The following is a 12,620-nucleotide window of genomic DNA, read 5'->3' as shown; positions in this document are numbered from 1 at the left end:
CGGAGAAGCATGCTCCTCTGAAGCATATTGCTTTCCCCCCTTTCATTTAAAACAGGCTTTATTTTTCAGAGCAGTTTTGTGTTCATAGCAGAACTGAGTGGAAAGCACAGAGAGTCCCCATATACCACTACTTCTGCCCCACCTATGTACATTCTCCTCCATACAATGTTTAACAGTAAAATGAACTCTAATGTAAACTCTAGGATTGGGGTAGTAATGATGTGTCATTGTAAGTTCAACTGTTATAATAAATGCACCTTTTTGGTACATCCTGTTGTATATTCCATGGATTTTGATGAAATGTATAATAACATGTATCCACCATTATAGTATCACTAGAGGCCTGGTGCATGGATTCATGCACTGGTGGGGTCTTTCGGCCAGCAGTCTGGTGTCAGCCATGGTATCATTCTGTCTAGTTTTGCAAGGATTTGATCAATAGGAGGTTCCATTTTCCTGGGTTTGGAGCTGAAACATAACTGAAGCCTAGATGTTATGTTCCTCTGTGGTCACTAGACTCCAGACTTTGTTTCAACATTGTATGACGCTGACCAGGCTTCATTGTCCCAAGGGCTTACTGATTATGGGAGTGGATATGCAAGAGAGAAGGAGGCAGATGGTCAGGGTGCTGGGCGAGACCATTCTGAATCAAAAGGAAAGAAATGAAAAAGGGCATATTAAAGAAATGGAGTGTGTCTGCATGGTTACATGTGAGCTTTATTTATTATTTTACTTTTTAAAATGTATTTATTGATTTTAGAGAAGGACGAAGGGAGAGAAAGAGTCCCAATATCGAGAGCCACTCCCAAAAACAGCTAAAAGGAAGACTTAGACAATTCTGGCAATAACTGGTGGCACTGCAGTTGTAAGTGGAGTTCAACTCACATGTTGTCCAGACATATCTAGTCATAAATGTGGTGCAGTTCACACCTCTATCCAATTCAGACTCTTTGTGAATTTGGTATTGGAGTACCCATTGATTAGTGATTCTTTCTATCTCAGGGACACATATTGCCTTCTTGTTTTCCTTATTTTATCCTGAGAACTTCTCTTGGCTTTCTGCCTGCTTGGGGCATGAAGGTGATCAATTCTTGTGTGTACAGGCAACTGACCAGACAGAGATGTGGGAAGAAGAAACTTCTATCCTTCAAGGTTTTTTATTTTTTTTGTTTTTTGGTGTTGTTGTTGTTGTTGTTGTTGTTTTTTTTTTTTTTTTTTTTTTTTTAGCATGTCTAATAATTATATCTTCATGAGACAAATTAAAAAATGAGAAAATAACCACATTTAATTATACACATGTGTATAGAAACCCCACAGAGACACCCCCCACCCTACACATGACAGATCCAGGGACAGAAAGGTAAAATGAAGTATGTACTTGACATTTCAAGTGAAGGAGGAGGTGAGTTGCCTTTGGGCTTTAGAGAGGAGGAAGGTCATTGCAGGAAAAGCAGATTATTCATTTGCCCTGCCCTTTAGATAAGTCCAAAAAGTTATCTCTGATAATCTCTTACCTTGCATGAGATTTAAATTTTTTAAATGGTCTCATTTAAATTTTTCTAGGTCAGTTGGGGTCAGATGTGGAGTGGGGAGGGGGACAGACGTTTCTCTGCAGCCCACAAACCTTTGTGACTAGTTCTGAATACCTACCGAAGGGACAACATGACATTTTACCTTCCTCTCTCAGCTAGGCACCACAGATTAGAGATCTGAGAGAGATGAATGTGATAAGAATTTTCACCCTTGCCAGCTCCCACCAGTTTTCTCGGGGTCCTACCTACAGGCTCTGAAGAAAATGGGGTGTCCTAGTGGGTTTTATTCTGTCACTAGAAACTATAGAGGAGAAAAAATAATTTCCCCTCTATTTTTTTTTTTTATAGTCAGTACTTAGTTGAGACCCCCTTTTCTTTAAGGCACCCCAAAAATGGATCCAGGTGAAAAGTTTCCTACTGTGGCCACGGCCGTTCAAGACTACCTTTTGCTCAGCCCTTAAACAAAATCGTATTCACCCGAGGCCTCACCCTGATCTGACCTCCAGCCTAGTTGGGTTTCTTTTTTATTGTTGTTTTTTTCTTTCTTTCTTTTTTTTTTTTTAAACCAGTTGGGTTTCTAAATTGAACGCTGTCCAACTCCAGCTGGTTTCTGGACCTAATCTGGAAAAAAGAAATGCTCAAATAAAGTCAGGTAACTCATCACACCGGGAGGGGCTTGCCTATGACCACCAGATGGCAAGAAAGCAGGGAACTCAGTGGGCTGGGTAGGTGCCTACCCTTGGTTGCTTCTTGCTCCTGGAGGTCACTGGGGGGATCTCCTTTGGTTCCATCTTCTAACACCAGAACTGTGAAAAGATAAATTTAGGCATGTTAAATTTTTTTTTTCCCAAGAGTTTATTTGAGCAAAAATAGATTAGGATTGGGTAACACCAAATAGGAGCTCTGAGAGACTTTTATAGAGAAAAGGCAAAAGCAAGGAAATTATTGATTGGCTATAGCTTAAGCCTAGTTGGCCATTTATGACTGCTTTTCCTTAACTTTTGATTTCCTATTTTGAGGCATTTGTATGCCTAGATTTTTGGCTTGCTGATATAAGCCACCATGGTATTAGAGCCACTTCATTCTAATGCCCCTTTCTTTAATTTAACTCCTCCCCCCTGTTATACTCACTGCTACAGTTTATTATAATAAAAGGATACAGATTAAAGTCAGCCAAAGAAAGGGATGTAAAAAGCAGAATCCAGGAAAGTTCAAATCATGGACCTTCCAATTGCCCTAATTTAACACTTTTCAATGCAGATTTATGGAGGGTTCTACGGAAGAATTATAAGGAAGTCAGTGATCATCAAAATCATCCAATGGATATCAAATAAAGATTTTCTCTTTTCTCTCTTTCAAATAGGGATTATTGAGCTCCTTATTTGGGGATTTCTTTTTTATTTTATTTTTAAATCTTTATTTAAAAGTATTACATATGTGTGGTCCCCCCCCTTCCCATTTACCCCTTCTAGCCAGCCCCCCACCCCAGGCCTTCACCACCCTATTGTCTGTGTCCATGAATCACACACAAACACACACACACACACACACACACACACACACACACACACACTCACCCACTCGTTCGTTGGTTGATCACTTCCCACCCATTCACCCTCCCCGCCCCTTCCCTCTGAGGTTCTGCAGTCTGATGCATGCTTCTATGTCTCTGGATCTATTTTGTCCATCAGTTTATTTTGTTCCTTAGATTCCACATATGAATGAGATCATGTCTTTCTCTGACTGGCTTATTTACCTTAAGCATAATACACTCCAGGTACGAGATTCTTCTTTTTCAGTAGTAATGTTTTCAAAGAAATCTTTTTTCCCCCTGAGCAGTAGGTCCCAACAGTGGGCCTAAAAGAGTCAGTAAACCACATCGTAAGCAGATGTAATGCTATCCAGGCATTGTTGTTTTATTTATAGGGTGGAGGTAGAGTATATGAAAATTCTTAAGGACCCTAGAATTTTCAGAATGGCGAATGAACATTGGTTTACCTTAAAGTCACCAGCCACATTAGCTCCTAACAAGAGAGTCAGTCTATTCTTTGATGCTTAGTGACTTCTCTCTAGCTATACTAGTCCTAGATGGCATCTTCTTCTGCTCCAAGGCTGCTTCAGCATTGAAAAATCTGTTGTTTAGTGTAGCCACTTTCATTAACTATCGTAACTGTATCTCCTGGATCATTGGCTGAAGCATCTATATCAGCACTTGGTGCTTCACCTTGCACTTTTATGTTATGGAGACGGCTTCTTTTCTTAAATTTTATGTACCAACCTGTGTTAGCTTTAAACTTTTAAAATATGATTTTTAAGTTGATTTTCTTTTTTGAGAGAGAGAGAGAGAGAGAGAGAGAGAGAGAGAGAGAGAGAGGTGCAGACTCTGAGTGATGGATGAATAATAGTACTAATTCTGATACAACATTTGCTGTGAAAGAGGGGGCTGTGGGACTGCCAGGGTAAAGGAACCAGACGGCCTTGATTGCCTACCTCCTGAGGCTTTCATTGTAGCAGCGGTTTGAGATAAAGTTTATCTTTTAGATACAATCAGCTGGGTAAGTAATCTCAGGAGGACACTGTGTCTGCAGTGTCTTTTAAGCAAAGACACCTAAAGATTAAGCATAAAGAGTCCAATAAACACCCGGGTCTGCACTTACCTGTTTGGAAAGGTCAAGGAATAAGTAGAGGCACCGCCTTCGTCACTCCCCTAAGTCGGAATTCTGATAACAGGGCGGGCCACCTTCAGCACACTGTCCTCAAACTTTCCAACCTGTGCTCCCAACAGAGAAGAAAGGAGAGGGAGAGAGAGATAGAAAGAAACATCTACCACCTGTCTCCTGCACATGCTCCACTTGGGACTGGGCCTGTAACCTGGGCATGTGTTCCAACTGAGAATCAATCCAGTGACCTCCTGGTGCATGGGGCAATGCTCTATCCACTGAGCCACACTGGCTGGGTTTACACTTTTCCCCCCCTAAAGCTCCCTAATCCCATAGTTTTCATACAATTTAGGAGAATTAGAACCTTGCTCTGGATTAGGCTTTGGCCTATGGCAGCGATTTTCAACCAGTGCGCAGCACAAAATTTTAAAACAGGCAATAACCGACTCTTTAGTCAGGGGCACTGACTAGACTGTCAAAAAATTGACAACAGCCAATACAACAATAGTCCTCTGCTGTGAATGAATCAAAATTATGCCTATGTTTTGTCATATTGGCAAATATATATATATATATATGGAGTGCTGCAGAATTTTAGTAATTTGTGTGTGTCATGAGATGAAATATAGAGTGGCTAGATAAATTTGAATTTCAGATAACAGGTATATTTCAGATACTGCAATATCTGGGACAAATAATCAAATACATTTTCTCTCCCAGCATCATGAATACAAATTAGTAGTTTAGACCTTCCTTGTGGCAAATATTTGAGATAGTTATCTATTTTGTCTTTTTTAGGAAGTTTCAAAATATGCAATCTATCAGAAAAATGTTCTCTTTTTTTAAAAAAAATATATATTTTTATTGATTTTGTACAGAGAGAAGGAAGAGAGATAGAGAGTTAGAAACACTGATGAGAGAGAGTCATCGATCAGCTGCCTCTTGCACACCCCCTACTGGGGATATGCCCACAACCAAGGTACATGCCCTTGATTGGAATCGAACCCGGGACCTTTCAGTCCCCAAGCTGACACTCTATCCATTGAGCCAAACCGGTTTCGGCAGAAGAATGTTCTCTTTACTGCTGATTCTCCTATTAACCTTTTCTAAGAATGTTTTGCCGTACTTCTAGGGTCATCGCAGGTAACTTACTGCATCACCAAAAGTTCAAGGAACAGTTGTGTAACTAACGCTGCATACCATTTGCTTCTTTGTTTCTCCTTTTCCTTTGACACCTACTGCTCCATTTCCTCTCTCCTCCTCTGCCCTCCAGTATTTCCTTCTGAGATCCTTGTCTCTGTTTTTGTTCAAATTGTCTCCATTGACATTTTTACCAAGGTTTTCTCTCTTTCCCCCTTTCTTTACTTTTTCTCTTTCTCTTTGCCTTCTCCCCAACCCTTTCATGTCAAAATTATAATCTGGCTCTAACCATTTTGGCTCAGAGGATAGAGCATCGGCCTGCGGACTTCAGGGTCCCAGGTTCGATTCCAGTCAAGGGCATGTACCTTGGTTTCGGGCATATATCCAGTAGGGATTGTGCAGGAGGCAGCTGATCGATGTTTCTCTCTCATAGATGTTTCTAACTCTCTATTTCTCTTCCTTCCTGTAATATCTGGGACAAATCAATAAAATATAAAAAAATCAATAAAATATATTTTTTAAAAATTATAATCTGCAGGACCAAGTCAGGGCACCAGGGAACAGCTTTCATACAGTATTTTGTTCCAGAAGGAGATTCTGTTCTGAAAGTCCTTTGGCTAGAGCCACTTGCGCGTCAGGGAAAAGAGAGCTTTGAGAAACAATTGCTTTCCCTGCGGATCTGCTGGGAGGGTGATGGATGGCACTGCAGTTACTTCAAGAACTGCAGGAAGAGGAGGGGAGTCATTGCCAGGCAGCGCGAGGGGAGGAGGCTGCTGGGAGAAACAGCCAGTCAGGAGGAGTTTATAAAAGGGGTGGAGAATGCAGCCTGTGCGTGCTGCCTGCGAGCCCTTTCTGCAGATACTGTCTTTGTGAGCTGACTGCAGTGTGCATACGGAATGTATGTGGATGTGCGTGTTGCTGATTTCAGATCATGGGTCTGTGTGAACTGCTGACTGCAAGAAACGGGAATGTATTGTTGAAAGGATTTTGCAGTCACAGGACTTGTTGTGGTTGGGTGGTATGTGTGACTGATTTTTTTTTTCTTTTCCAAATGCACTGTTCCAATTTCAGCTTTGAAAGTTTAGTGAAATCTGGCTGACTTAATAAAGAGAGAAGCTGTTGCAACAGGAGACAAGAAAAAGAAGATTTGGAAAAATAGGGAATGAGAAAACAGAAGATAAACAATATAAATTCCTTCCTTAGAAAAGGAACAAATTTGAGAGGAGGGAAAGAACAGAAACATTCTTCCAGAGATTGTTTACCCTACTTCTTCTGATCTGTTGAGATAAGATAGTTGCTAGTTTTTCTCCCTTATTTCCTTTAGAGGTGGTTTATGTGGACCTGTACCAAGTATATTTTAGTTATTCCAGGGACATTAAAAAACTTAACAATTATCCAGAAAGGAGCATTAATAGTTCTTAGATGAGAAAAAAAAAATTTTGTGTTTTTTTTGTTTGTTTGTTTTTTGTTTTGTTTTTTTGCTGTTGTTAGACAGGAGAGCTAATGAACATAATGGAAATACATTCAGATTTGATCAGAAATTAGTTGAACAGAATTTGGAGAATTATTTTTTGTGATTAAAATAATATGTGCAGTGCATGTCATATTTCAAAAGCAAGGGTGTTGAAATACACTCTATCACCATCCACATCCCAAGGATAGTTATTGTTATTACTATGATAATTAGAATTTAACAGGGGCCACCTACACCTGGATTTGAAGATTTAACCTAGTGGGACGTCCAGTCAAGATGGTGATGTAGATAGCCAAGATTCTTGCTTCCTCCCACAACCACATCATTCAGAACCACTTGAGTTCTGGCTGAATGGGAGTCTGACACATAGGGAATTAAAGAAGAAGCCACACTGAGACTGGTAGGAGGAATGGAGACACAGATCCCACACCACAGGTGGCAGATAAAAATTGGGAGAGATATCTCGGCTGCAGAGGTCCCCCCCCTGAGGAGGAAAGGGTCCCAGCCCCACATTAGGCCCTTCGGCCCAGACTTCTCCTTCCATGCCAAGAAGAGAAGTCCCCATAACTCCTGGTTGGTTTTTACCAGGCAGTTCCTCTGAAATGGCTCATTCATGGACTTACTCTTATTCACTTCCTCTGAACTCCAGCGCCGGGGCAGTGGCTCGAAAGGCAAGAGACACATAGAGGGAGGCACAGAAATGTCTGGCTTCAGGGAGGGGGCACTTCTGTCTGTCAGAGGTTCCCCTCCCCCCAGAACTAAAATGTTGCTATTTACTTCTACTCTGATATTCAGTCTCTTGGAACATGAAGTACAATATATCCAAACTGAAGACAAAAAGGGAAGTATTATATAATCAAGGGAAGCTTGCTCACAGAGATATTAACACGATAGAATCTGGCAACGATACAGAGGAAAACTGACAGGGGGAAAAGTTTGCATAACTGTTCCCTGGAAACCCTGGTTTGGGCTCCGGCTGCCTCTCTCTCTGTCCAATAACGAAGGCACGGTTGAATCACATTAGGCATTTATTGAGAAGGCTAACCATCCAAGAAGACACGGCGCTTACAAGCATTAGATCCTGCCTTCTTGCAAGGGGACAGGATTATAAAGGGGAAAGGAGCTGGGGGTGAGGAATGCAGCTATGTGCATGCCTGGGTGTCCCCACACATCAGCGATTGTAATTAGTCATCTGGAGATGAGAGGATGTTTTGACTCCCGGTGGGTTGGCCTGACCATGCTTATTGGTTCTGCTTGCTGAATCCTCAATAGCTTTGCACAGGCCTTGAAAATGAAACTTTTAAGAAAAACATTACCCCCTATTCACAGAAGTATTTGTTTTCTAAGATTTAAAATAATATTTTTCAGATTAATTCAGGGCTCTATCAGGTTATAGGTTCTCTCCTATCATGACCCTGCCCAGCAGAGGGTCAATAATACTTAACCTATCCCTTAATCCCACTCACTGTTAAGAGCCTAATTCATGGTAATTATACGTTGGGACAAGTAGATTATGTTGGTGAAACTGTGGATAGAGCGTGCTTCGATTATTAACATACAAGGCTGGGTCACTTGCCTTAAAAAAAAAAAAAAATGCTCCCATTCAATTCTATGCACTGTCACTATGTGCCAGACACATCCTTTAAGATTCTTACTGCATGCAAAAGCATCACTTTTCAGAAAAACAAACAAATAAACAAACAAAAAAACCCACTTTTTTTTTTTAAAGCAAGGCCAATGGGGAAAAAAATAATAACAAGGCCAATATAAATATATTGCTTTAACAGATAACATAAGATAACTAGAGGCCCAATGAACAAATTCACGCATGGGTGGGGTCTCGGGCTGGCCAGGGATTGTGGCCGATCGGGGCCACGGGAGGTTGGGTGTGGGAGCACACTCACCACCAGGGGGCAGTTCCTGCATTGAGCTTCTGTTCCCTGGTGGTCAGTGCATGTCATAGTGACTGGTCAACCAGTCGTTTAATGGCTTAGGTTTTTATATATATAGATAGTTACATGAATAATGATCAAATTTACACTTCATATTTTTATATGAAGTAATGAGGCACTCATTATTTTTAGCATTTCTTTTTTTTTTCCAAAGAACTTTTATTTTATCAAAGTATTACATATGCTTCGTTTTTTTAAAGTTAAATAGTAATATTTTTAGCATTTCCAAAATGGGAAAGCAAGGTCCAAAAGGTACATTTTCTTAGATTCAATTATAGTTTTTGTGCTTTCATGGCTGATATTTTAAGAAGCTTATCTTGGTTTAATCATGTACCACTCATTTTTAAACTAATGAATTAAACATTTTCAGGGGGTTTGGGGTCAGATGAATTTCTTGGGAAGCCATGAGTGACCTAGCATCTCTGGAGTCAGATGAGTCTGGGTTGAAATCACAGCTTTATTTTCTAGTGGCAGGTATTGTTGCTCAGCCTCTATAAGCCTGTGTTCTCATCAACAAGATGGAGATTAAGTACTTCATTAAATTACAAGGATTAATGCAGTAACTCATATAATACACTACATAGTAAGTGCTCAATAAATGTTGGCTGTTATAATATAAGATTTATAACAAAAATATTATAACTCTAATATCAATGTTTAGATATGTGTGGTAATAGTCCCAAGAGTTATAAGTATTTATTGCGTGTCCCTATGAGTATGAAACCATTAACTATATATGACTATTTGAAATGTATATGTGATTTAGACACTTCAGTGAGTCAATCAAATTATCTCATTAGAATATAATAGCTAGATTTGCAGCAAGAAATATTTTTTAAAAATCTTCACCTGAAGATATGTTCTTAATGATTTTGAGAGAGAGAGAGAGAGAGAGAGAGAGAGAGAGAGAGAGAGAGAGATCAATTGCCTCCCATATGTTCCCTTACTGGGCATTGAACCCAACACCTTTTGGTGTATGGGACAACTCTCCAACCAACTGAGCTACCTGTTAGGGCAAAGAGAATGAAATATATATATATATATATATATATATATATATATATATATATATTCAGACAATGTGAAGATACTAGGGGGAAAACAAAGGTTTGGTGAAAACAAATTTCCCAGGTCCAATCAACCTCTGGTTCTACTTGTGTTGCATTGATGTATATCTACATCAGCCAGAAAAGCATAACTTACCCATTATCTAGATTGCATGTCAAGCAGAAATTTCTTAAGTTCCCCATAGACACCATCTGGTGCAAATCTTTTCCTTCTGGGTTTAAAGACAAGAAAGCAAGCTGGGAATTGATCAAAACTAAAAGTATAAAGAGAAGAATTCTAAATAGGAATGAATCCAGGATGGTTATCAGTGCCTAAAATTGTGTTCTTTATGGGGTACTTAGGGAAAAGGTAGGGGGTGTCTTCTAACAGACCCAACACTAGCAAATAAGGGACAGTATGGGCAGCTGCAGTACATCTAGCTCACCTCACTGCTTTGTCTTCCGGAGCCAGCCGGCTAGAACCAGCCCGACAACAACAGTCCTCACAGTTAGAATAACTAAACACTGATCTAGCCTTTCTCCACCCACAGCCCTCCTCCTTTTCCTCCACTGCGCATTAAACTGAGCACCTCTCTAACTATGCTAAGAAAATGCCCATGCCAGACACAAAGGAGGATGGCGTGGGAAAGGGAGGAAAGACTGTATATTGGCTGAATCAGAGAAGGAAAGGATGTAAAGAAAAATAAAATAAAATAAGAAAGACGAGCAATGTAGGTTTTACTCTTTCTTCTTTAATTGTACTTGGTTGTTACCGTGTTTCCCCGAAAATAAGACCTAGCGCATGGGAAGATAAGACATCCCCTGAAAATAAGACCTAGTGCAACTTTGGGAGAAAAAAATTAATATAAGACACTGTCTTATTTTCGGGGAAACAGGGTAGTAGTATTTATTTGACTCTACTACAGAGAAATAACCTAGCATGCTAGTTTAAAATGCAGCTTCCTTTGCCCTTATCCTTGACCTTTGTATCAGGCTGTATTTGTATCTTTGAGCCAAACTCAAAGCTTATGGAATCAGCCATAAGTCTGCATTTAAAAAAATCTTTATTGTTGTAAGTACTGCATAAAGTTCTCCTTCCTCTCTTCCCCGCACTCCCCAATTAACATCTCCTAGGAAGTCTGCATTTTTATTTTTTAAAATATATTTTGATTTTTACAGAGAGGAAAAGAGAGGGATAGAAAATCCATGAGAGAGAAACATTAATCAGCTGCCTCTTGCACACTCCCTACTGGGGATATGCCCGCAACCAAGGTACATGCCCTTGACCGGAATCGAACCTGGGACCCTGGGACCCTTCAGTCCCCAAGCCGACACTCTATCCATTGAGCCAAACTGGTCCCAGCTCAAACAACCTTTTAAGGTTGAGCAAATGTTGTCAGTCCTCTCTGACCGAAGAGATAATTGAGGCTATAAGATAAAATCATTGGTGGTGATTTCCTAGTCTCCTGATTCTTGATCAACTAGAATACCTTGGGCCCTAGCCGGTTTAGCTCACTGGATAGAACATCAGTCTGCAGACTGAAAAGTTCCAGGTTCAATTCTGGTCAAGAGCACATGCCTGGGTTGCAGGTTCAATCCCCAGTCAGGGGAGTGAAGGTGCAGGAGGCAGCTTATCAATGATTCTCTCTCATCAATGATATTTTTATCTCTCTCTCCCTTTCAAAATTACAATAAGAAAAAAAAAAAGTTTATCAACTTGGGAAGACTGGAAGAAGAGAGAATGGAATAAGTAAATGTAGAAAGGCAGTTCTTTCTAAAGATCAAAGGATCCATCTAGTAATAAGGGGAAAAAAGAAAATAAGAACACCCCCCTCACACACATATACACCACACCACACACTCCAGGCATGGAAACATGACTGAATTGGTAGACATTTCAACCACAGAAATGATATTTAAACCACACAAGGGCTGTGAGGATTTGTCACACATCTACCGTGTTTCCCCAAAAATAAGACATCCTCCAAAAATAAGACCTACTTACAGGTTTCCTTCTGAGTGAAATATAAGGCATCCCCCTGAAAATAAGGCCCCCCCCCCCCCCCCCCCCCCCCCTCTAGGCTAAACATGAGAGATTTGGTCCACTGATTCTGAAAGAAATGGAGTCACAAGAAATTCACCAGGAAATTCAGGAATTGGATTGTATGATGATGTTCCAGAAGATGATGACATGATTGTCATTGAATAAATGAGTAAATTCTTGATACTGTAGGATTCACAGTTTGTCTGGTTTGTGTTGACAACTAGTGTACTACCGTGCTGTATACAGATAATAAATTTCCTTTATTTTCATTTAACAATAAATGTGTACCGTATTCTTCTTCATGGAAAAATAAGACATTCCCTGAAAATAAGACCTAGAGCATCTTTGGGAGCAAAAATTAATATAAGACACTGTCTTATTTTCGGGGAAACAGGGTATGTTGCTAGCAGCACCCTGAATGATTAACAACTTTTACGGACTGACTGGATGAAAGGATTCTGGAAGCACCACTGTGATTGACCTGGTTCCCTCTGCTGTCTTTTGCATGTCGGGAAGTTAGACTAGGCAGCACTATTCATTAGCCCAAATTCAGTTAGTTATCTTCAGTGAAAAGAAGCAGTGCAATTTAAATCTATCCTGTCCAATTCTTCAGTCCTTTTTTTTTTCCCCCATTTTGTTTTCAAATCATTTTTGCTCTATTGGTTTTGAGCTAGAATTTAAAAAACTGTATTGGTCATTGAGCTAGAATTAAAAAAAAAAAAATCATCCTTCCTTTTCCTATTACCTTTTTCTTATTTTAATCAACTCCACT

This window comes from Pipistrellus hanaki (genome assembly GCF_964339955.1).
Source record: "Pipistrellus hanaki genome assembly, chromosome: 3".
Lineage (NCBI taxonomy): Eukaryota > Metazoa > Chordata > Mammalia > Chiroptera > Vespertilionidae > Pipistrellus > Pipistrellus hanaki.
The sequence above is the reverse complement of the archived record's forward strand: the minus strand, read 5'-3'. Positions refer to the sequence as shown.